General features: G+C 35.4%; 1 protein-coding gene, 4 non-coding genes and 1 pseudogene across 11 annotated transcripts in view; 5 read left to right on the forward strand and 1 right to left on the reverse strand.

The window, feature by feature from the left end:
- LOC115625764 (protein FAM102A) overlaps nucleotides 1-19,898 on the reverse strand; it is a 68,446-nt gene extending 48,548 nt beyond the window's left edge. For 2 of the 7 annotated variants that reach the window (XM_030520930.1, XM_030520926.1), the window contains exons 1-2: nucleotides 19,713-19,898; nucleotides 18,513-18,554 (exon numbers count right to left, since the gene is read on the reverse strand). The gene's annotated coding sequence lies outside the window, so the exon portion shown is untranslated. Of the gene's footprint in view, nucleotides 1-18,512; nucleotides 18,812-19,712 lie in introns of all 7 variants that reach the window. The other 5 variants (XM_030520929.1, XM_030520928.1, XM_030520927.1 and 2 more) reach the window with 5 other exon arrangements.
- Nucleotides 19,899-21,853: 1,955 nt separating this feature from the next.
- LOC115626242 lies at nucleotides 21,854-21,972 on the forward strand. Its single transcript, XR_003995578.1, has one exon. It is a non-coding gene; the product is annotated as a 5S ribosomal RNA (ribosomal RNA).
- A 501-nt stretch (nucleotides 21,973-22,473) lies between these two features.
- Nucleotides 22,474-22,592, forward strand: LOC115626243. The gene has a single exon (XR_003995579.1). It is a non-coding gene; the product is annotated as a 5S ribosomal RNA (ribosomal RNA).
- A 452-nt stretch (nucleotides 22,593-23,044) lies between these two features.
- Nucleotides 23,045-23,163, forward strand: LOC115626244. The gene has a single exon (XR_003995580.1). It is a non-coding gene; the product is annotated as a 5S ribosomal RNA (ribosomal RNA).
- A 518-nt stretch (nucleotides 23,164-23,681) lies between these two features.
- LOC115626238 lies at nucleotides 23,682-23,800 on the forward strand. The gene has a single exon (XR_003995575.1). It is a non-coding gene; the product is annotated as a 5S ribosomal RNA (ribosomal RNA).
- A 527-nt stretch (nucleotides 23,801-24,327) lies between these two features.
- On the forward strand, nucleotides 24,328-24,447 carry LOC115626239 (annotated as a pseudogene).
- Nucleotides 24,448-24,713: the final 266 nt, after the last annotated feature.

Genomic DNA, 24,713 nt, shown 5'->3' on the forward strand with positions numbered 1-24,713 from the left:
CATAACAAATTATATTGTCATAGACACACATAAAAGTAACGCTCGCAAAAGTTTCGCCAACACATACCTATAAGTAGATAGATATATACAATATACATATATACACCACCTGAACGCTTACAGCGCTCGAACTGAAGGAATTTCGCGTGAATTTGTTAAACACATCATAAAATGTAAGTTTCGGCTGCCAAAAAGGCGCGTGCGGCTGACAGCGAAATATATATTTGAGGCGTAGGCGCCAGCCAGTCAGCCAGCCAGTTAGTCATTCAGTCAGTCATTCAGTCAGTTGGCGCATAGTTACAGCCCTCGAAATGGACGTGGCCAATTATTGGCGACGTCATCAGCCATGTTGTAGTTTTTTCACCATGACTGTTGTTCTTGTTGTGGTTGTTGTCGTCGGCTCTGCCTCCTCTTTCGGCATTAATTTCTGTAATTTTGTTGACAATTTTGCCATTTCCGCTGGGTGGGCTTTTGCTCGTTTGTTTATATTTGCGCCAAAAGTTTGCCATGAAGTTGCTTAGTGAGCGTTTTTTGTTGTTGTTGTTGTTACTGTCAACTATTTGTAGTTGCCATGGAGTGTTAGCTTGTTGTAGTGTTTGTTGTTGCTACTTTTACAGTTTGATTAATTTACTTTATCAGTGTTTTTTCTTGTTGTTGCACACTGTTTATCATGGCTAGGCACGTGCCTAGCTTTTGGTCATTTATTTTCATTTATATGCATCCGAACTAATATGAGTTGCCTAGTTTATTCATTTAGTTTAGTCAAGTTAGCCTTAGGCGATATCAGCAAAAACGCCAGTTCATGGCTGAGATAGGCAAGTCTTCATAGCTTTTGGAAGCTCAAATTTTGAAATTAGACAAATGATATTTATTTAAATTTAAAAATATTAATTATTTAAATTTTCTAAAATACGAATTTTATATAGAAGGGTTTCGGTAAGTTTACCTTTATGGTTTTTTTTCAGAATTTATGAAATGGTTTTTCAAAACATTAAAATGGAAGTTCTGAGATTAGTGACTGCTATTGTAATGAATGAATGTAATGAACATTTTGGTGTTAAATAATAAAAGTGAATTTAAATGTACCTTGTAAAGTACCCAAAAGATCGTGAATACACATATAAATTGACTATAGAAATAATATTAAGTGCTTTTACAAAACTAAATCCCTTAAAGAGTGTCTCGCTTTAAAGCGATGACTGAAATGCATTCTCAAATGGCAAAAAGTACAAAAAAAAAAAAACTAAATGATGTAATACGCAGATGTTTTAACTTTGATAAATGGACAGCGCCTCCAACTGGTTGCATTTCCATGATGTGGGCCAAATAAAGTAAACTATGCAAATGGTGTGCATAAATAAATAAACGAGTGCGCAAAGGCAAAAGCCCGTAGAACGGAACAGAATGAAGCAAACAACAAAATATGGTAGTTGGAAAAATAAACTTTTTATCTATGTGGGATTTTATATTTGCATTGCAGTTTTAGAATTTCGAGCACGCCAAGTTTTCGTTTCATATTACATATATGTATGTAGATGGGGTGACGCAGAGGGAGAACTACTAACTAACTCATCAGCAAATGCTTTCCGGCTTTAAAAAAAAGCCCCGGGGCCAATGTGCCCTCAAGCGCTGGAACCGACCCGCAAGGCAAATATTCAACGGCAACGAGATGTTGACAAGTGGCCTCTTTGGATGTCTCTCTCTCTCTCTCTCTGTCTGTCTCTCTCCGTCTGCCTGTCTATGCTAAAAAGCTAGCACCCGACATAAATGCGGAAATGCTTTAATTTGGAAATCCATACATGTATATATATGTATATGTATGTATAAATATATGTACATGATGGTTTAGTTTCAGTTTAGTTGGTTAACAAAATTAGATGAACTGTGGCGTCATTCCCACGGCAGTGCTCGACAATTCAAATTGACAATGGAGTGAAAAAAGCAAAACTGGGGCGGCAATTGCATTACCATGGGCGTACACACATCGATGTTTATGTACTATACTTATAGTGTGAAGGTAACAACACCAACAACAACAGGAAAGCTAGTTAGTAACAACAGCACTGCACTACACTGCGTGGCATTGCATTTTAGTTTTATTTTTTCGGACTTTGCTGAGCGGATTTTCCCATTCGCTCCCGCTGGCCAGCTGGCTCTGAATTTTAAATGTCGTCCATTTTTTGTGTTGTTTATGTGGCTCTCGAAAATGATTTAAGAATACCGTGAAACAGCGTGTTAGCCATATGCATACAAAATGAAAACCTTGGCCCTGACTTCGATTCCAATGCGTGCATATACATATACGAGTATTGTAGGTATTTATGTGAATGTCTGCGCTGCAGGGTTGGATACAAAGGAAGGCTTTGTAAAGCCGTAAAATTTGGATTTTTATTTGTTTGCTTTTCATTGGAATTGTGATTTATGTCAAAGCCATGTAGGGTCTAGTCTAATTATAATAGTTCAAGGGCAGACTTCGGGTAGTAAGTTGAAGGGAGAGCTTTAAAAAGAATACATGAAAAGGCTTTAGATTAGAGAAAGTTTAAAGGAGGAAACAAGAGTAAAAAAAAGAATGAAATTGTACAGGAACTACAAAAACAATCATCGATAAGGGTAACATGAATATAAAAGCAATAAATCAATTAGTCAAAAGGAGAAAGAAAAAAATAAAAGCCTAATTGGAGAAAAGAAGCAGACAATAAAAAAAAGTTTTACAAGTATGGTGAAAAAATAAGTTTAAAAATAGACTAAAAATTAAATAAAATAACTTTGTAATTTAAAAAAAGTCGAGTCCCCGTTCTAGTTAATAAAGTAAATACCAATATACTTGTATATATTACAAGAGTAATAAGTGTAAGGTCCCAGTTTTATTTAAGCAATCGATGAATAAATGGGTGGATGACTTAAAAATGTTCAATCAGGTGCATAATAGAGAGAAAGAAACCGAGAACATTAAAAATTCTTTAACGATATGTAAGAATTTTATTTTTAAGAGAAAACGTTTTCAGCTCATTTCCAAATTGGAGTTGAAAACGTATCACCTATATTTTTCAAGTCAATTGGACAACATTATAAAAAACCTCTTAAGACAAAGAAAATAAAAAAGCTAGACATTTGCTTCCGAAGAATGAATAATGCGAATTCAATGGAACGGTCGTGTAGCTTTGCTTTGCCTTTTTAAGAGAACTATATTCAATTTCCCTATTTCAGTTGAAAATATATCAAATCTATTGGAAATCATCGTATAACTCCAATAATATCGAAAAATAAATGGCAAGACGGTTGATATTGAGAGAATTGCGAGTTTTATAGGGCGCTTGTGGAGCTCTACTTTGACAGCCTCACGCACAAAATTGAGCTAAAAACTTAATTCGCTTCCAGCGGCAAACAATGGCTGCCCGAAAGTTGTTACTTGAGCCATGCCTAGCCCGAATTCGGCAATAAAAACGACACCTAAATTGAAGCTGATTAGCCCCAGTTCGTGACTGCAAAGCGATGGACACGCACATCAGCACCCACAGCCAACCATGAACAGCAAATAACCCAAAAAGAAGAAAAACCGATTGAAAAAAACTTGCAAAAGTTTTTTTTTCGACTTTTACGTTGCGCCAAAAAACAAATTTAATTATAAAACTTTGGCGAAAAAAATCGCTTTGCGTTTGCTCTAATTTTACAGACGATTTCTTGGTCAGCTCAACTGCCACTTCGCGACTGGCATAACAATGTGACCCGAAAGCGACAGCAGGAAAAGGCCACAAACGCTTAACACACGCGACTTGCATGCCATGTGGCCGGCGGGGCCTTTAACCCCACGCATTGAAACGAAGCGGCGTTGCGTGCCACGGGCAGCCCAAATTAATAACTATTCATCGGTCAGGAGTGGCATGCCTCAACACAGCTATGGGCAGTAGCGAACCGAACAACTCATTTGCTATCTAATCAAAGTCCAAATGCGTTTAAATTGCACATATGTTGCTGGCTGGAAAAACAAGTTGCATCAGACATTTGAGCCATTTGGTGCAAGGCAGCGTGAAAAATGATTAAATTACTTACATACTCGTACAGTAGCCAGCAAGCAGAGACGAGGCTCCTCCCTCTCTATCTGTGAGTGGGGGACCAAGATGGTGCAGACAGGCAGGCCAAAGACATATTTGGTTTGGCCACAAGAATGGCAACAGGTTTTACTTTTAACAACAAAAACCACATGAGTGCAGGCCTCAGCTATGGACTGTTGGAAAGTCGCTACACGTGAAGTCATGAAAGTCCGCATTCGGGTGACCATTTTTAAAATGAACGCTATATGTGTAGCTTTCGTAAGTCGTTGGTGCGTTCAACAACAGAGAGAGTATTTCCCAGAATAATATTTGTATAAGAAAACAATTTAAACAATAGAATCCAGTTGTCTTTAGCATAATAGCATAAATGAAAATTCAAGCTCTTAAGTGGGAAAAAGGGTCTTTAGAACATTTATTTATATACGAGAATAGTATCCATTTTATGCTAGAATCTGAATAATAAAATTTTAGCGAAAATTGTTTACTAAGCACTCATGGTTCACAGTTAAAAAGAACTCAAGTCCTTTTGTGATTAGTGTTCCATACATAATATTGTTTTATATAAGGGCAATAGAATAAATATTTAAGATACCATTAGCTTTAAAATACTTGTATTATAAAATTGCGTTTATGGCCGGTATTGATTCTTTACACACTGAATCACCATAAAATTCTTAAGGTTTGGTTAAATTAAATGCACACTTAAATTCAAAATAGTTTTTTATCAGTAAGATGGAACCGCTAATTTAAATATTGAACATTTAATAAAACAAACCATTAAATCCACGAAACATGCTAAAAAGTAATTTATTTTGTAGTGGTTCTTGAAAAAGTGTTTTAATTCTCCCTGTGGTTCATAAGGATCTAAACTTTGTATATTTCAACCACATTAATTCGTAAAATGAAATTTCTATGGATACAATTCTATCACTTTTTCTGTTTATACAACTAAAAAGCTTACGGGAACAACTTTTTCACTAGCTATTTCCAAATAATCAAATATGAATTACGATCGTTGGTCACCCCGATCAGTGTGCATGAAAGCCATATTGAAAGTAGATCAGAAACCTTTCTATCAATCACTTCAAACTTGAATTAAAGCCGATAAGTAGAGATATGGAAACTCAAATGCTTTACACACTTCAATGTAAGGCAGAACTTAATTAAAAGAGAGGCAACGCGCAAAAAGCGATACAAACCTAAATAAAATACAAAATTCCCCCAATGGCGATGACAAAGCAGACAAAAATAACATGCGTGTGAGCAACAAATGTACATACAGACTTAGTTGTACATATAAAGACAACGTCCTTGAGTTACATACACACATATATGTATGTGCACACATGTACATGTGTACATACGAATATGTATGTGTTGTGTCTCAGCGTTCATCTTCTTTGCACAAAACTTCGCTGCACTTGTCACTGCCTCGGCCGCAGTGTCAGTTTTGCGTCCCGCCCTGCAACGCCAAGTCGTTATGCCCCCTTGAGGTCCCCCTTCTGGGCTCGTTGGCCACTTGAAGATGCACTTAAAAGGCAAAAGGCAAAAAGCAAATGCAGCACGCAATATCAAATGACAGCATGGCAGTCTCTCATTCGCTGCGCTACCCGCAGCATCCCCCTTTGCTGCAACACTTTAACATTGCACTAAGAGATGGGAATTAATTCGTGAGTGAAAGAAAGAGTATACTTTTAACGATGCTGAACTACCTGATTGTCACAAAAAGTATCAAAATTTCTAATCGATGCTCTTTATTGTGACTCTTATTCCTACACAGGTATATAAAAAGTTTCTGTCAACATTTCTGACTTATAGTTTCTTGTTTTTCTTGTAATATATTTTAGTATATGTATTTTAAGTTTTACAAAAAAATAAACAGTACTTTAATCTGCACGAAATGGAAGCATTTCTCACATTTTAAATAGTTTAAATTAGCATTTTATTGCTAAATAAGTCACTGAATCGAATAATCAGAAAAGCAAATAATTTTAATAAGTTCAAGAAACGCATATTTGTAAATACATTCTAGTATAATATAATATATGATATGAGTTGCAATTTGTCATTTGTATGGTTCTTACATTCTACTACACAATAAGTGTGATTTGATCCAAAATAGGACTGTCTTTGTTTTAATATTACAATTAGTTAATTAATTACTACGATTGAGTAATCGACATATTAATCAAAATTGGATTTTCCGTTCTGATAAAATCTACCAGCCTAATAAACATTTTTCTCGTCGATTTTCGCTAAGACGTATCGTGAAAAGGGGTGCTTGTCAAAAGGTTTGTCACACACACATCTCTAATTGCAATTTCTTAAATATTCGCTTAATGAGCGTCTTCAGCTCCAAGTTGAAGCTCTCATTTTTTATGATTGTATATTCTTTTATTTATCTTTTTGGTTTATTGACCGGTTCAGTGATTTAAGTTCGTGCATTCATTTGACGCTGACGACGCGACAGTTGCCAAACAACAAAGCTGGCCGCATGACTGGCCGGCCTGGCCGACTGGTCAAGTGGGTTTTAGTTTTTTGGAGCCTTCTTTGTTTGTTGGTTTGTTTGTTTGTTTACTTGTCTGGCCACGGGGCTGAGAGATTGTCGCCTCGTCTGCGAGAGTACGCGGCGTTTGATTAAATGGAATGTCGTTAATGATATTTAAAATCAAAATCCAATTTATTTACAATTTTATTTATTGGATAGAGAATAAAATCAAACTGTCTAGCACGCACCCAAGGTTTTTGGCTAGCTTTGTAAATTTACATTCAAAATCGATAAACTTTTCAAGTTTAAATCTACACAGCTTTTTTAAAGTGTGTTTGTATTTAGCCAAGGACCGCCACAGCTACAATAAAAACATCAAAAAGAAGCACAGGAAACATTTGCGTAATTACAACCAGAAATAATGCAATAATTTTTGTTGCTATTTTGTGGGTTTTTGCGTTTACGCTTCAAGAAATTAATATTGGGCAATAGGAGGGGAAATATAAGCTTCAAAGCCAGCAACAAAACAACTAAATAAACAAAATATAAAAAAGAACCGCTAAAACAGTTGCCATAACAAAAGGCCCAGGCGGAACTTGTTTTGAGCCCAAGTGGCAGCGGACATAAAGCAAGAAAGACACACAGACAGACAACGCACAAACAAAGAATTCACACAGTTAAAACGGCAAAAACAAGTAAGAAACAGTGCTGACAACTTTTGCATGTCCGAAGCAGAAGCGAGTGAGCAACGCCGGCGGGTTAAAAACCCGTAAAAGACTACAATGTTTCAAAATCATAACAAATTGTAAAATATGCGTATTATTATGAGAACCCTATGATATGATAAATACCGGTAAGAGAATATGAGTTATAGAGCTTGTTAGAAAGTAGTTTAGTTTTAAAGTAAAAAGGGATTTACAGTCAGGTTTTCTACACCGGAGTTTCTTAATTATTAAAAAAAGTTCATCAAATATTTGTCGTAAAATATAGTAATTAATATTATGTTTCTTAAATATTACTATATAAGCTAAATAATGCAAAGATATTTAAGTATTTTATTTACTTCTTATTGTTTCATTATACTTTAAGTCACAAATTAGAAGCTAATATTTGTTTCGAAGATATTTCAAGTATTTGTTCGAAGGTAAATTAAAGGTTTTTGAACAGCTTCCTCATTTTCATTGTCAGTCATGTGCAAAATAAAATTGGCATCTATCTAGTTTTCAAGTAACTTTACTTTATTAAAATACGAACCGTACATTCGTACATAGTATACAATAAAAGGGCCTAAAAGCTTAACATAAAGATGCTTATTAAGAAATTGAGGACAAATCTGGCGGTAGAAAAGTTCAAGTTGGCAGCACTGCTCAGTAGAAATGCTTTCAAAGAAAACACAGAGAGCAGTGCAGAAAAGAAAAGAACGGCTTTGTATGCCCATGCTCTGTCTTCTCTTTGACGCACACATACTGACAAGGAAATATCTAAACGCAACTGACGCGAGCAGAGCAAAAGTCGTCACATTAACGGCAAAACCTACCTACCCAGTGACGTATTTGACACGATGATGACGTGAAATAGAACAGCTGTGGGTAGCACCGCAGCAGCAATGTCGCGACCTTTGCATAGAAACTGTTATGCTACAGACACGAGCCTGATGTTAACTTGCACCTGTTACTGCGCTAATAGACCGCTGTAAGCTTACACTACCTTTAACTCCACTGTTAAGGTTATTAAACTACAGCACATACATACATATGTACATACATATAAATGAAAAGATTCGGGTTTTATTTATCGCTACTCGTTAAACTGTTAATTATATTGCCTTCACTTTTTGTGAATTAAAGCAATTTAATAAGTTGTCGATTGTATTTTATGGGTTAAATGGGTTTTAAGACGTTGTTTTCTTTTATTGAAAATAATAGCAATATGTATATTAAAAAAGATTATAATATGTTTAAATTAACTAATAGTAGATATGGAAACAAACATTTAATCAATATATAACTAGACAATAAACTCACTGTCTTTATTGACAAAAGTTTTTTCTTATTAAATTAAAATGAAATCAGCTGTTCAGCATTTTATTTGCTTGGTAGATTTATAATTATTATAATATATTTATTTAAATTTGTATGGAAATATTCATTTTTCGAGTCTTTTAAGAAACGTAAAATATTTAGTGGAAACATCCTAAAGATCAACGATATTAAGGGGGAAATAAAGACGCAAAATTTCGGAAAAGTTCCTATAATTTAACAGAAGGATTCTAACTTAACAGACAGGTAAAATGTGAATGAATGAAGAGGCATCAATTTGCAATACATACATACATACATGTAGTTCTAGTTTAATGCAATTAGTTTGTGGTCTCAGCTAATTTTTAAAAATGCCAGTTTAAAAAAATGTTTACAGTTGTTCTGTGCCGAAATAATTAGCAATGGTCACACCTCCACTGTTGAATAACATTCTGTTGTTAGTCACTGCCAACAGTAGTCAACGTCTATTTGAGTTCAACTTGCGTGTTTGTCTTTGTCTAACACAGCAACAACAACAGCAACAAAAAAAAAAAAAAAAAAAAAACTAAATACACATTTGCCTGCCTCCGCACAGCAGCTACCACAGCCACAACCGCAACAACAACAATAAGAATTGCTTTTGAACTTCCAATTTATCGTATCTCTTTATATTTTCGACTGCCAGCTTGTTCGGTGCTTCTGCACCCAAAAACCAAACAAGTTGTCATTTACATACGCTTGGCAGTCAATAGGGAAACAAGTTTTTGGCCACGCTGTGTGGTGTTTCTTTGGAACTTGACTTTTACATTTTCGGAAACGAAGAAATATTATTTTTGTTTTGCATTTTTATAGTTTTTAATTAACAAAAGCAAATTTGCATGAACCCGATATATACAAGTATGTACATACATATATTTGCCATAGAAAAATTGCCAAACAAACTGCCATTTTTTTATCAGTTGCTTTCATTTTGGTTTGTTTATTTTTTATTAGCCAAGGTCATTTGATCTCTTGGCTTATCGCAAGCTTATCAAAAGGCAGCAACAACGTCACTGTAATCAACATTTCTATTTATTGCTTTTTCGCATTTCTGCGGTGCTCTTTAAGTGCAAGCTCCTAAAAAGAATTCAATTTGTTTGCTGATTTTATTACAAATTTATTTTTTGTCTTATCAACACCAGACAATACCCCACAGAGCACACACATGTCCCCCAGTTTATCAATAAAAATGTCATAAATTTGCTATTCCACAATATACACTGGTCGGCACAATTATTTTGACGAGAAGAAAATCATACATTTTTGTCAATAACTGGTTATTGGTTTAAGATATCAAAGGAAACTTTTTTTCTCAATTCCATATTGGTATTACAAACTTAAAAATAATTCAAAGGATATATTTTTATAAGAACTTTTAAAATTATAAATCAAGGTAATTTTCATGGGTTGGCATAAGTATTTTGACAATGGATATTAACAAAAAAAACAAAGCTTAATACTAAACAAAACATAAGAAATTGATGGTAGATTAATAAAATGTATACCCGCCTTTGGCTTCGATAACTTTTTGAAGACGTCTTGGAACTGAGTCCACTAAATTTTGAAGGACCTCTAATGGTATCTCTTTCCAAAGAGAAGTGACCTCGGAAATAGTTTCTTCTTCGGTTTTATGCAAAGACGCATTTCTTTTACGTTTTACAAGAGACCACACATTCTCAATAACGTTTAAGTCCGGACTTTGTGGTGGCCAATCCAGAGTAGTAACACCAACATCGCTTAAAAATGCTCTTATCATTTTGCTTTTGTGGCATGGGGCGTTATCCTGTTGCAGGATAAATGATTCTCCAATCAGCCTGTCACCGGAAGGGAATGCGTTTTCGTTAAGGGTACTCAAATATTGTTGCTGGTTCATTGAGCCGGTGATGGGAACGAAATCACCTAACCCATTGTACGCAATGCATCCCCAGAACATGACTGAGCCTCCGCCATGGCTCACTTTTTGACATACGGGGATATTTTTTTGTCTTTGAAACTGTGGGAGCCTTACAAAAATCTTTGTTTTTGATGAATTATATTCAAAGGAGCTTTCATCTGTCCATAGAACGCTTCTCCAAAACTCTTTTGGCTTATGCAGATGCTCCTTTGCAAAAGCCAATCTTTTGAGCTTGTTCACCTTTGATATGTAAGGTATGTCCTTCGCTTTGTATGTCTTAAAATCTTCTTCTTTTAGGCGTCGCCGAACAGTACGCTCACTGATTGGAGTCTTGGTCGACTTATTCCATTGATCTGCAGCAGCTTGCGGCTTTAAATGAATATTTTTTTTAAATTCCCGCAATAGGACTCGATCTTCAATGGGTGTTGTTTTGCGGTTAGCACCTGATCTAGGCAAGTTTTTGACGTCATTGTGGGTCTTATATTTGTTAATTTGATAGTGGACTGTTTGCCGCGACAAATTATATTCATTTGCAATGTCTTTTGGTGCTACGCCGGCATTAAACTTCGCCACTATTGAGGCTCTAACAACATAACTTAATTCTGTCTTTTTTACCATTGTATCGATTACTTTTGAATCAAATTTTAATGAAAATAATGTAAAAAGGTCAACAAAAATTGTTACACCAAAGTTATTTTAGTATCACTTGATAAAACGTACGCGAAAACGGCGACAAGGTTTGGTCAAAATACTTATGCCGTGCCTGAATCCGCAGTCAACTCACATTGTCATTTGTAGAAAAAAGGTGTGAAGAGTAATAGACAAAATATTTTGCCTACATATTGTTGTTGCTATGAACTCAATATCCCGTATGAAAATTGTACCGTTATTCCTTGAAACTAAAAGCAACCAGCACCGATAGTCGTGAGTACAGTTCGTCAAAATAATTGTGCCGACCAGTGTATATGGGTCTGATATTATTGTTGTTGCCCTTGTTTAAGTGCACGCTCGCTGTCCATACAATTGTAATTGAAAAATTTGCTGTTTTATTATCAGCGTAATTTCTTGGAATGACAACACAAATGGAAACGGATTCGAGGAATGAAGTCTTGAGGAATTTTAATAGAAGGGCTCTTTGATAAGTTCAATGAAATTCCTGATAATTATTTGTAGAGGATTTTAAGTCAAAGTTTTGACGAATTTCCTAGTAGAAGTGGGCTTTGTTCAATGAAATAATTGAGAATCGTTATTAAAGGATTGTAACTAACTGATCTAAGTATCGTTTCTAAAAACACGTATTAAATATTAAGAAAGATGCATAACATTAAAAAATTCACATTTTTTAAATGCGACAAAGATGACAAAACCCAAAAAGGTTCGATAATTGACGTTTATTTCCTAAGCGATACGAAATACATTTTATCTCTTGGATCAAACTTTAATCTACCAGTTGATAAACATAATATAGCACTGCTTCACAGAATAAAAGACGTAGAACAGGGCACACAGATGATCAGAGATCAAAAAGAAAGATATACAGCAAGGAAAAATTGAACCAGCATATTCAAAATACATATATGCTTTGGAACTACTTACATACTGAAAACACTGAACTAGTTTCTAAGGAAAAGCACTACCTAAAATGATAAAAAAAAAAACCTACAGAACAAGATCTTGAACAAAACAATCATAAAAAATTGGATCTGGAGCTGAAGTTGTGGATTTAACGGCTTCCAGAATTTCAATTCAGTTGGCGTCCCGTCCCAGTTCGCTTCCATTTCATTCAGAGACACGTCTTAAAAAGGCAATACCAGTAACCACAAATTAAACATTCTTATGAGTGCAGGTAAAAATACAAATCCCATTTAAAACGTAAATTAAATCTCAAATTGTACATTCCTGAGCATTACCGAAACAAAGCGCCACAAAGTAGATGGGAAAAAGGGGGGCGGAGGCGCCAACAGAGCGCTACTTCAGTCGAGCAAAACGCACGAACCCAAAAAGAGGAAGAAACTTTTTTCTTATACTTGTACATATATATATTTTAGGGTTATCAGCAAAAGCTAAAAATATAACAACAAACAACGGCGCAAAGGAAATGAATGAATGAAACAACGAGGGGTGCCCGACAGACACACACGGTGGCAGCTGCCAAATATGCAAATGAGCTAAGCGAGTGTAGAACGTTGCGAGTATAGAGGGTGTGGGGGGTTTTGGTGTTAAAACAATGCCGCCTGCCTTCCAGAGCACTGCAAACGTTTTGAAAGTTTTACTGGGTTGTAAGTTCAGCGCCCTGCGCATCTACATTTAAATGTATCTAGATACAAATGTATATACTTGTATGTACATATTTATGTGCCCATACAGATGTATTTTTGCATGTGTGCTGATGTAAGTTTTGTGTTGCATTACAAGACAAAAAGTTGACCCACAAACTAAAAATGTAAAGAGACAAAAAAAAAATTGATTTTTCTAACCACACGACGCCTTCTTGAGGCATGTTACATGTCTCGTGGCCAAGGCAACCCACAAAAAAGACAACCCCACAAGCGCTAGAGCTGTAGCGGCTGGAACTAGTTCTTTTCTTGTTGGAGCTAGAAACATGGGTTTCAAAAACCCAAACCATTTTGATCCTTGAAATGCTCCAGGTTTTAGTTCAATGATTTAGAACTAGCTCATGCATTTTTCAATTTTAAAAACCGGGCCTTAAACTTGCTTGATTTGATATTTCTGACAATAATGCTCAATTCTGGTTCTACATTTTCAACTGCGAAGTAATTTGTTTAGGTATCTTCAAAATCTAAGATGTCCACCCAAGTACAAAGCCTTGAAGTTATCTTTTGTTATCGGAATTGCACTTTCTTGAACCCTGGCATAAACGTTATCTTCATGAAGTGGTGACTGACATATCTTGACACATCTTTTCGTGGTTTTAGATTTCACTGGAAAAGCGTACCTAATATATATTTCAGGGGGTAAAAAACGCGTTCTTTTGTATGGCATTGTTATTGATCGGCTGTTGAAATATCAGTAAGTTCATATTTTAACTTCATATAAATATGATCATTTATATCATCTACTTGTAAAAAGCAAACAATTTGTTGTCTGTCGAACCGTAGATTTTTAAATTAGTTTTCTATATATGTTTCTAAAATATTAATAATTAAATTAATTAATAGTGTACTGTGAGTTCCCTAGTTCAACAAGTTAGTTCAGGAACCAACCCGCACTGCTCTAAAATGTCTGCTCCCACCTGTCCAGTTGTGAATGGCGCGTAATTCCAGGAAGTAAACGAGGCGTGTCGTAGCCTGGGACCGGCACACGACTGAAGTTTTCCAAAGAAGCATATAAACATGTTGTGGTGACGAGCGTGACGGGTGTTGGACACGGGACTGGCACGCGGCCACTTGAACTTGTTGTAATATTGTTGGCCAAATGAAAACATCAGCTACCTACATACATATATGGCGTGGGCTGACATTAAAATCAATAAGTTGTTGCCATTGTAATTGAACATGTTTGGGTGCTTTCTGCTCTGGGCATAAGGACATTAACATATGTATGTATGTACATATGGTACGAGTCTCAGTCACGGGAAATGCCCGTAACTAGTTTGCAGCAAAAAAGTAACTGCAAAAATGTAGCGAACATGCGGAAGTCGGAAATGCTTTGGCATGGCTTGCAGCTCTTCATGATGCAATGTGTATGCGTCTGTGCGTTTGTGTTAATGACGATAATGATGGAATGACGTTGACGGGGATGGCACGCTGATAATGACGACGCTGTCGATGACTTTGCGTTCTGCTGAATGTATGCCACAAGGTAATTGAAGTCGTCTAGCTAAAGCGATAAAGACCTTAAGGCAAATTAAAAACTACTATGTACTTGTACATACATTTGTAGCCACACTTGAAGAGTGCTAGCGATTTGCAGCGTTCAATCGGTTCTATATTAACAAGTCGATATGATGTTATGCAATGCTACATAAATCAAATGTGAGCTCTTTGTGAATATTGTGGTGGCGCCATCTACACATATTTGACTAAAATTTTGATCAAACCATCTAATAGTGTACAAATTCATCAAATTTTGCAATTACTTTTTCAATTTAAGCCAATAACCAATCTAAACTTAGTTCATTTGTGAAAAAACCACAAGTTTGTGTGAAATTTTTCATTGTTTTTCTCATGTTAGGATTTAGGTGTGTTTTAAAAACGGTGAAAAGGTTCACAAATGTTAGTCAATCAAAACTGTATATTAATTTAAATTATTCAGTGTAATTTATGACATTTGAATTATAAATATTCAAAAAAATCAATTCATCTTATTGAACGAAATTTTAGGTTTTAAGTGTGGGTGTGGTTTGTTTTCAGTCAAATGCTAAGCTATGTTCTAATTTAGACCAATTACCACTTAGCTGAAGGATCGATGAGCTAAAATATTTATTCAAAATATTTTAGATCTAATTTAAATGTAGAGAGCCACGCTGTTCGATTGATTTATGGCTAAGATATACATGAATACAAATAAAATGCAATCGGTTAATTGGAATTAAACTAAATTAAAAACTAAATTAATTCACATTGGAAGAAACCACAAAATCTCTTGATAGGAAGACAGATAGTTCCTTTGGCAGCTATACAAAATAATGAGGTTATATATGTATTTTAATGTGTTTGCTATGCTCATGGATAAAAAAAAGTCTCATGAAACGCTTGACAGTCCTACCAGGTGACAAAGATTTGCTGTTCATCCAGACGGACACATATATGTAAATATCGGCCCCACTATTACAACAAACTTAAAGGCTTAATATTCGTTATTGACTCGCTTAAGAGTTCTATAATCTGCAAGACATAGAAATACTTTTAAGACAATTTGTTTTGAGTAACTTTAACTATGGTTCGTGGCAGTTTGGTTCCTTAGTATATGCATGAGCACTATGCTTAAGCCTTTACACGCACACTTGGTACTAACCGGTGCCTTTAAAAGTCCATAAAATCAATGTAAATACTTTCTGGTTTCAATTCAGTCCATTTGAATCTAATTTGTTATGCTCGAACTCCCAAGAAAATCTATACCGAACTGCTGCCACACATGAACCAGCTACCAGCATTTTACACAAACGCATTTACAAATGTACATACATACGTATGTATCTATGTATATATTTAGATACACGTTATTGTATGTAAAGCATATTTATCCCTACAAAGCCGTTCCGTTCACAAAATATTCATTAAACTTAGGCACAAACTTTGGGAGTATACAGCCAAAAATAGCTTCTGTCGTCCTTTTTGATTTCGACTGCCTGCCTACCCGCCTGGGTGCCTGAGCCTTTGGGCTGGAATCCCTGCTCTGACTGTGAGATTCAATTTGCACACACGGCGTCACCATCGTAATATATAATTCGAAAATTTTGTCAGACATCGTCGGTGGGCCGCTGGCGACGCAGTTGAGCTTGAAATGAGCATTCAATTTGTTGGAAATTTTTCAATTTCAAATTGTCGCCAACTGCACAAACAAACATTCAAGCACCCAGTCACACACACACTTATATAGAATGTTTGTTGTGCCGTAATCAAATCAAAGCCAATGAGTTTAAAGACCTGCTCGGGGTGCTAGGGGTGCAGGGGTGAAGCAGCCATTGGCCATCATCAGCATCATTGCCTCATAAGTACATAAATGAGGATGCATTCAATTAAATTCTTATTTTTCACTTTTGGGCAATAGAAGACACCCGTCCCTCTACACGTAGAAGAAGAGATCACAAAACAAACTATTTTAAATAATAAAAATGAGTATCTTCAACTCAATTTCTTTCAGAGTTCAGTCAATAATTGTTTCATTTCAAATTGGGATTTTGATGATTAAGAAAACCTGTCAACAATTAGTCCGTTTGAAGCTAAGGATTGCAAGAAAGCGAACAGAATTGGCCAATAGGAAAGGCGCTTTCACAAAGATATCGCCAAGCCACATACATCATAAGCAGAGGAAATTCAGGGAGCAGGATGAATGCATCCAACGTATAGTACCAGAGCTAAGTATTATAGCTGCCACTGGAGGAATCGGGCGATATTCCAAGAACTTCTTTGTTTTAAAGCTATCTCTACAAAACTTAATATGTTCTTGTTTTCAATATATGTACTTGTACATATATTTTTTAAGATGTTGTTTATTCAATATAAATATTATTAGTAGACTCATGTATTGCTACTTATTTACTAACAATGTATTAAAGGTTAGTTAACACTTGATTGGGAACGGCGCTCTAACACTTTTACTTTGATTTTGGTAGTGCCTTATAAATGCCGTTACTTAAATGGGGCGCTCGGTTTTTTGTTCATAGCTCCAAATGGCTTTTAATGGACCTCGCCTCGCCCATTGCTCGCTTTGTGATTGTTGTCGTTGTCTCTGATGATTGTCATTTGCCGGAAGACATCAATTGAGGGAGGACGGAGGGTCGAGCGGCAGCCTACGGTTGTTGTGAGCAAATAGCGAAGAACTGGAGGAGAGGTGAGGGGTCTATGAAGCGCCTGCGTTGTACGCTTGCGCAATTTAATTGCTTAATTATTTTGCTCGCATTGTAAAGCGCAACAGATACAGAAACAGATACAAATGCATGACAGTACTTAGATACATAAATATCTTGCATAGAAATGTCTGACAAAGGTCGCAATTTCTCAGCTAATGAGCGCGGCATAGCACTATTCTACTACTGCCGGGCATTGGGTTCAAAGCACTTTATACAAAATCCAATTCAGAGGCAAAAACAAAATAATATAAAAACAGCCCCAAGCAAATTGTTGAATAGGGCAGCTGCAGGAGGCCAGCGAGAGAGAAGCGTGCTGGCTTAAACCAGTTAGGCAAGATTTCGCAAATTATACGACGAAACTCTAAGCCAAGTGCCTCATAAATAAAGATTTGAATGGCGCCTTTCGCAGATTCGTTCTTTGCAATGTCTCTTTGCAATTCAAGTTCAGGGGAAGAAAAGGCGCTACAAACCAATTACATACTCGTACATCGTACGTGTATCTGATTTCTGAGCATCTTTCTGAGAGCCACCATTCGATCTGAGCTCCCGTCTGTGTTTGCTTTCTTTTTGCTGGCTTTGCCGACAGTATTGCGGCTTTTTAACATTTTTATTTATAAGTCTTGCTCTTTTTCTGTTCAATAAAATTGAAAGCACAGTTTCGTTTTTCTTTCTTTTCTTTTGTTGTTGTTGTTAAGCGAACTGAGTGCAAGCAAATAATAAAAGAAAAGATACAGATGTGGGCGTTGATTTTTTAATGAATGGTTGTCGTTAAGAATTCTGTAGCTTTCATTCGTTTGTGGACTTTTGAAGTGGCAATCAAATGGGCATTTAACTCACTCTACAGCATCGGGTAGAGATCGGATTGAGAAGCAAACAATATTCGTTTGAACCGATTTAGAATTGGTATAGTTTTGATTATAAACGAAACTTTACTGAGGGGACTTAACTGATGCCATAACATACATACATACCAACATTTATTTCAATTGTCTGGTCTGCTAGCTCTAATATATTTTTGCAGTGTATTTGAATTTTTAGTTTGATTTTCTGTGAACTTGCTTTGCTTCCATTTAAGGAATATTATAAAATATATGGATTCTAAGAAGTTGTTCTGGCTTTTTTATTCGTGCATACTTTTTCAGTACTGTTATTTGTGTTTTTTTTTTTTCTAAGATCACCCATTTTTGTTATTATCGTGCAAAAATATATGGACTACCCGCATTTGAAATTATAAAACAATTCATTCAAATTGTGGAGCGGGGTTTTTCAAGAAAAACGTAAAATTGCGATAACGTCAAAGCATCTTCCTTTTCATTCTCAGATAACACAAATATAATATATGTATATAAATATATATAATGTGTAAAATGTAGAAGAGACATTGATAAATGTATGTATTGAAAGCAGTTTTTCACTTTTCGATTGTACACATATTTTAGAGGTCTATTGATTTTCAAACAATATCTATGCTTGCATTTAGACTCACCTCGAGAAACAGCGGTTATAGGCGTTGTTGACGTCACAGCAGCTGATTTGTATTAATTACGAGTGTTGGAGGTGCGGCAAAATAGAAAACAGTTAAACAGTTTTTGCATTCAATCGGAAAACCCTGCTTACGGCCTTATGACACCAATCTAAAAACTAAGCTTAACGGAAAAATCGGGCTAAATACCCAATCACGCATTATAAACATTAAACAAAATGTTTTTCGTTGCAAAGGAGGCGTCAAAAGAAGAGGGCCGGCAGAGCGCAACAGCTGGGATGGAAGGTGTTTGGCTAATCCCGCTATTGATGCATAAAAGTCAATTAATGTTAAAAAATTACTTTTAAAAAAAGTTTTGCTTGTTCAATTGGTATAAGAAACTATTTTCTGCTATGCAAACGGTCATAAAAAAATTAAATTGAAAGCAGTCACACACTTAGTTTTGTTTTCACAGCTTGTTCGATTTATTTTCATTGCCGAATGCAACATTTCTTATGGGTCTGTTTTGAACAGCTGTTCGCCAAAAATCTATTTTTCTTCTTCATCGGTTGCTGGACTACATAACCAAAATTTATTTTGCACATATATGTACATATATATGTAGGTCTAATTTCAAGTCTAGTGGTGTCCATAAGGCCGCAAGAAGCAGCAGCAATACCAACAACAACGGCAACAAAACCTCTCAATGAGAGCCAAAAATCGAACACAGCTGCCAAGGGGCGTCTATTTATTACAAGTTGTTGTTATTCGCTGCAACTGTTTAGATTTTATACAAATTTTAGAGTACTCGGGCAATTTGTTGCGTTGTTGTTTTTTATTGCAGGCTGCATTGTGTATTTATTGTTTAAGCACACTCATTAATAAAACAAAAATTTAATAGAAGCAGCTACGGTTTGCGTTTTTATTTTGCACACACACACACGCACACATATACACAAACACACTCACGCAAACAGTCTCAGTGGGAGAGTATATGTGATAGAGAATAACGGAGCGAGAGCCAGAGGGGCGGACTAAAAACACCACACATTTTCAACTAGAAAAACAATTTGTTGTTTTTAAAGTGACTTGCACTGTTATGTTGATATCAAAGCAATGCTTTTGCATGCATTTTAAGCAAATTAATTAACATTTTTACTGGTGAAATGTTTCGCCAGACAATAGCAACACACACGCACATACACACACAATGGAGAGACGCACGGCTTACTCGGATTCCAAACGAAAGTTTGTGTCGATATCGATGTAAGTTAGCTTTTTAAAGTCGCGCGCACTTTGCAATAGTTTAAATTATTATTCGCCAACTATTGTTGCTTAAACATGTCAAAATATATTGATGGGCGCAATGCAAATGAACACCGAATGCGCCACCCACAAGCTGGAGATAAAAACTGCCGTGGTACGCGACAACCAAATTGACTATTAAGACTGAACATTGAACTAAGTGTGACCGTAAGCTGCAGTTGCAAAAATACCACATACCAAAGATATACCAAAATACCGCCTTGTTAATTTAAGATATTACTGAAAAATACATTTTGTTTTAATATAAGAAACAATGTTTATAACAATAAAACCAATTTTAAAACTAAACATAACAGAACAAATATAAATGGTTAGTATTAATTTACCTTTTGAATAAAAGCTGTCAGATCGATTAGAAAGGCTTAACAAATATCGGGTTTTTTTGAACTTGTAGTATAAACATTAATAAATAATAAATAAATACAAAGTAAAATTAAACCAACGGATGTATTAATAATCGTATATGTTGGACTTAAAATACAAACAACAACTGTAACAACAAAATTCTTAAATAAAAACTTAATATCGCAATGAACCGATTTGGTATCTACAAATGCCAAATGTGTGTTTAAAATACCAAAATGGGTAACACTTTGATACTAAGATACGGTTGATATTTACTTTGATGTGTTTATTCGCCAGTAACAATTGAGACCATACTAACTAAAGATATTCAAAACTCCAAGAGAATAACTAACATAAACTACTAATAATTAATTAATTAATCTCAGCTTGTTATGTTTATTAATCTTCAGGACATTTAATAAACGTCGTTGATACTGCAATGCACGAAAATCGAACTATCGTCTAAGAATTTCTATCGATATGGCCGGGCTTGCGGGATGTCGATATGTTGAATATAGGCAGCTGAAGTGGTGAGTAAGTTGCATATTCGTACTTAGCAATGGGGAATACACCATACTGAAGGTGGATTAGGTGGAAGGGCATTTTAGATTACCAAAATGTATTTATTTAGTTATCAAGAAAATTAAATTTTAAAGGATTTAAAGATTTGTTTTGAAAATGAACAATTTCTTATGATCGTTGTTTAAAAGCATAGCTAACTAACTATATCTACAAAAAGTGCATCACAATATTCGCTTTAAGTTGAGACACAATACCGTACTATGTTGAGTTATAAAAGCTTTAGCTTGTACTTCCACCAGGCAGAGTGATTCATTCGTTGTCCATTGCAACCCAAATTTTAAGTTTTATTTTTCCAAAGGAAGCATTGACAGCTTAAAATTAAAAACATAATACTAATTAATTTCAAATCAACTAATAATGTAACCACGGTTGCAACTGCAGGTACTTTTGTATCAAAGCTAGTAATTTGTTTTATTGTTGGTCGCCTGGTCCATTTATTTTCAAAATGGCACTTATATAAACAACGTAAATTTATATAAAAACATATTCAATCATTAATTGAAATATGAATAATATTGAATATTAAAATGTGATCAACTAAATGTTGAACTATATTTAACTTTCATATGCGTCCACTTTGTATTTGAAAATTACTTTCTAATAAAAAGTGTTCTATATAAGTAAATATATCGAATATCATTATAAAATGTTATTATTAAAAACTATTAAGTTCAGTAGAGTAGACAAAAAGTGAAAAAAATATTTCATAATTACAAAAAAAAAAAAAAAAATCCTTTGATGTAATCAAACCCATGCCCACGTAATCACTTGTGATTCAATATCGTCCACTTTAAATATAATATTAAGCCCGAAATTGAAGTGTGCATACTTAAATCAATGTTAAAAAATATTTAATTCTACGTGTTTTTTTTATGAGTGTAGCCTATTATTTGTTTATAAAAACAAATTAAAATATTATTTAAGTAGATTTAAAAAGGAAAGCAAATACATGTACCAGGAATAAAATTAAAGCACTGAAAAAGTGCCGACACCATAGAAAGAACGTATGGAAATATTAAGGCGCAACTCAGGGTATCTCAAAGATACATTTGTTTTGAATCCAGTGGCAATGGAATGTCAGCACAAAATACAGTTTCCAACACTCAGCATTCGCCAACGACCATACCACGCTGAATACATCGGTTCTCGTCTGATCACCGAAATTAAGCAGCGTCGGGCGCGGTTAGTACTTAGATGGGGGACCGCTTGGGAACACCGCGTGTTGTTGGCATCAGTCAATGACAACTTTTTGCCTGCCTCTCTGCTGGTGGTTGCTGCAACAAATTCGGGAAACATTATCTCGCACAACACTTTGTTATCCTCTCTAAGCAGTGTTTTATTTTTAACTCTTTGCTAATTCTGCCATAACATTTTTTCTCCAAAAGAACAAGTTGAAAAGAAAACGGAAATATAATAACAAGCCTTCATTGTGTTTGTTATTGAAAAATAATTAACTATACTTTGTATTCAATTTACTCGTGGAGGATTATTGATTAACATAAGAAACGAAGAACGAAATGGCAAAGCAAATTAAAATAATATTTAAGTCGATTTTAAAAGAAAAGCAGGTACAGGGAATGAAATTATAAATGCTCCCAACCGATTAGTAAGCACTTGGACGAAAGGATTTAAATGCTAAGATACAACTCAGCGTATCTGAAAGATACTTTTGTTTTGAATCCAGTGGCAATGGAATGTCAGCACAAAACACAGTTTCCAACACTCAGCATTCGCCAACGACCATACCACGCTGAATACATCGGTTCTCGTCTGATCACCGAAATTAAGCAGCGTCGGGCGCGGTTAGTACTTAGATGGGGGACCGCTTGGGAACACCGCGTGTTGTTGGCATCAGTCAATGACAACTTTTTGCCTCTGCTGGGTGGTTGCTGCAACAAATTCGGGAAACATATCCCTCACTACACTGTGCTACTCTCTCTAAGCAGTGTTTTATTTTTAACTCTTTGCTAATTCTGCCATAACATTTTTTCTCCAAAAGAACAAGTTGAAAAGAAAACGGAAATATAATAAGAAGCCTTCATTGTGTTGGTATTGAAAAATAATTAACTTTACTTTATATTCAACGAAATGGCAAAGCCAATTAAAATAATATTTAAGTCGATTTTAAAAGAAAAGCAGTTACAGGGAATGAAATTATAAATGCTCCCAACCGATTTGTAAGCACTTGGACGAAAGGATTTAAATGTTAAGATACAACTCAGCGTATCTGAAAGATACTTTTGTTTTGAATCCAGTGGCAATGGAATGTCAGCACAAAACACAGTTTCCAACACTCAGCATTCGCCAACGACCATACCACGCTGAATACATCGGTTCTCGTCTGATCACCGAAATTAAGCAGCGTCGGGCGCGGTTAGTACTTAGATGGGGGACCGCTTGGGAACACCGCGTGTTGTTGGCATCAGTCAATGACAACTTTTTGCCTCTGCTGGTGGTTGCTGCAACAAATTCGGGAAACATTATCTCACACAACACTTTGTTATCCTCTCTAAGCAGTGTTTTATTTTTAACTCTTTGCTAATTCTGCCATAACATTTTTTCTCCAAAAGAACAAGTTGAAAAGAAAACGGAAATATAATAAGAAGCTTTCACTGTGTTGGTTATTGATAAATAATTAACTTTACTTTGTATTCAATTTATTCGTGGAGAATTATTGTTTAACATAAGAAACAAAGAACGAAATGGACCATAGCTTATGATTTGTTTATAAAAGCAAATTAAAATAATATTTAAGTCGATTTTAAAAGAAAAGCAGTTACAGGGAATGAAATTATAAATGCTCCCAACCGATTTGTCAGCACTTGGACGAAAGGATTTAAATGTTAAGATACAACTCAGCGTATCTGAAAGATACTTTTGTTTTGAATCCAGTGGCAATGGAATGTCAGCACAAAACACAGTTTCCAACACTCAGCATTCGCCAACGACCATACCACGCTGAATACATCGGTTCTCGTCTGATCACCGAAATTAAGCAGCGTCGGGCGCGGTTAGTACTTAGATGGGGGACCGCTTGGGAACACCGCGTGTTGTTGGCATCAGTCAATGACAACTTTTTGCCTCTGCTGGGTGGTTGCTGCAACAAATTCGGGAAACATATCCCTCACTACACTGTGCTACTCTCTCTAAGCAGTATTATATTTTGAACTTCTTGCTAATTCTGCCACAGCATTTTTTTTCCAAAAGAACAAGTTGAAAAGAAAACGGAAATATAATAAGAAGCCTTTATTGTGTTGGTTACTGAAATATAATTAACTTTACTTTGGATTCAATTTATTCGTGCAGAATTATTGTTTAACATAAGAAAGAAATAACGAAATGGACCATAGCTTATGATTTGTTTATAAAAGCAAATTAAAATAATATTTAAGTCGATTTTAAAAGAAAAGCAGTTACAGGGAATGAAATTATAAATGCTCCCAACCGATTTGTAAGCACTTGGACTTGGACTTGGAAAGGATTTAAATGTTAAGATACAACTCAGCGTATCTGAAAGATACTTTTGTTTTGAATCCAGTGGCAATGGAATGTCAGCACAAAACACAGTTTCCAACATTCAGCATTCGCCAACGACCATACCACGCTGAATACATCGGTTCTCGTCTGATCACCGAAATTAAGCAGCGTCGGGCGCGGTTAGTACTTAGATGGGGGGACCGCTTGGGAACACCGCGTGTTGTTGGCATTAGTCAATGACAACTTTTTGCCTCTGCTCTGCTGGTGGTTGCTGCAACAAATTCGGGAAACATTATGCCTCACAACACAGCAGTTTTATAATTTTACTTTTTTGCTAATTCTGCCATAGCATTTTTTTCCAAAAGAACAAGTTGAAAAGAAAACGGAATATAATAGAGGCCTTCACAATGCATTGATTTCTTTATTGGAAATGAATTTAGATTACTTTTCAACCAATTTAATAATTACAAGGAATGTAAAAATGAATATTTTCAT

Source organism: Scaptodrosophila lebanonensis, unplaced genomic scaffold (genome assembly GCF_003285725.1).
Source record: "Scaptodrosophila lebanonensis strain 11010-0011.00,11010-0021.00 unplaced genomic scaffold, SlebRS2 tig00000080-arrow-pilon, whole genome shotgun sequence".
Taxonomy (NCBI): Eukaryota; Metazoa; Arthropoda; class Insecta; order Diptera; family Drosophilidae; genus Scaptodrosophila; species Scaptodrosophila lebanonensis.